The following is a 1,974-nucleotide window of genomic DNA, read 5'->3' on the forward strand; positions in this document are numbered from 1 at the left end:
TGTCATATGATGTTTGTTGCAGTCGAGAGACTATACAAAGCCACGTACCAGACAGTGTGGATCATGGAGCAAGATGCAGCACAAGTGCTGAAACTCAGAATGCTAGACAGAGCGTACTCTCAATTCACCCAGCTTCCGGGGGCATAAATCCCAGCACAACCCTGCAGCGGCAGCGAGTCCAGCATGAAAAGAGGGCGCAGCAGTGGACCTCCTTTCTGCTGAAGAGCTGGGGGACTGTAAGAACCTGTTCAAAAAAGTGGAGGGTGCAGGCCCGCTATACGATGTACTGATTCCGCATCCCTGCAGCAACCTCCTATGAAGCCCCTGGAAGCGTTTAAATGTAGCCTTCCCCTTTACACACCTTCTGGGAAGCTGAAATAGGGGTGGCAGTGGAAAAAACCTTGTTCTTCTCTTAGGGAGAGTGTTAGGCATGGGGTGTGTGGGGGTGTGTCTGGCTGAAACAGGAAGTGTAATTTCCATCTCCCTGTACCAGGGAATCTAGTCCACTGGCTGATAAACAGTTATGTTAATTTAGGTCTCCAGCATCCTAAACGTCAACTCTTTCAACATAAAATGGAGCAAAACAAGGTCTTATGGCAACAGGGGCCTGTGTTATCCTTAAACAACCCTATCTCTGGAGGATCAGGAGCACAAAGTATGTGCATCTCACAATTACCTGAGCAAGTAAAATTGTCTAATAATCACAGCCCCTGCCCTTCTACAGTTTATGATTAGTTGGTTCATCAATTTAAGCAACGTCTGCGTGTTATAATGATTTGCAAAAAGCCTCCAGTATTCGGTGCTAATTACATAGGATAAACATTTGTATTCATGAAGCTGACAGCTAGACCAGTGCCTATAAATGAGCTCTCCCACAGAATACTTTTAATGGATTCTTCTGGCCCTGGAGGGAATGGCCCCTATACGAAGGGACTGCTAATCCAGACTCTGTGATAATTCCATTCTGAATGTATTTCAAGCCAAAAACTGAGAAATGTTGGGTAGTGGCCAGCAGCTGAGACATTCAAAGACAATGTTGGTCTCCAAGCCTGGTGCCAGTGCTGAATGGCCACTGCTTTATTTTATAGAATCTCCATAATTTAAAGAGTTAGGATTAGACTCTGCATTCCTGGTATATCCAAGTGCCCCACTGAAATCAATGGAGATTTAGAAGGGTCAGGAGCTCAGGACCAGGCCCTAAAAATAGCCCACAGAATGTAATAGGGCAGAACTCTGTTTCTGGGTTAGGGACTTTATACCCACAGCAGCTGTTAGGATAAGAGGCATCCTGCACCCCTCATCTGGCACACCCACCACAATGTAAATGACTCCTAATATATCACTGGAGTTTTAATTGACAACATGAATTAAACTGGATCGATTGTGCCCATGTAGCTCCACAGATAACCCACAAAAACCACAAAGTCCTGACGCAGTGGAAAGCACAGAGCAGATCTATAAACCCTCAAAAGAGCCAGTTCAACTTTCTGAATTTGCTTAATCAAACAGAGAAAGCCCTTTGGAGAAGAGAAAAGCATTTGGCTTGAAGGATAAGCCAACCCTTACAACCAGCTACAGTGTTTGCTGTTCACAGTCACGAGGTTTGAAATATATCTAGAACTCCATTTAAGTGGAGTGTGCTCCAAAAATATAACTCAGTCCTGGGTCATTTCTTTCACTTCATGCTCTCCACAGACAGATTTTCCTTCAGACAATGAGGAAGTTTCAAGAAAATGTAAACAAATCACCTACAGTGCCACTGTTCCAATGGGGCAAAGCCTGTCTTGGCTTTTGCAGAATCTCTTTTCTCCCAGGAAAACCAAAATAATCTTCTATGTTTTAAAAAATATATACATGTATTTTTAAAAATCAGAATTCAAAACACATCTGAAAATATATCTGTAAAAGATGACCAGTAATCGTGTTAGCAATACTGCACCAGTATCATAAAAAAAAAATAGTACACTCTACCTG

Source organism: Lepidochelys olivacea, assembly GCF_965140295.1.
Source record: "Lepidochelys olivacea isolate rLepOli2 genome assembly, chromosome: 5".
Classification (NCBI taxonomy): Eukaryota; Metazoa; Chordata; order Testudines; family Cheloniidae; genus Lepidochelys; species Lepidochelys olivacea.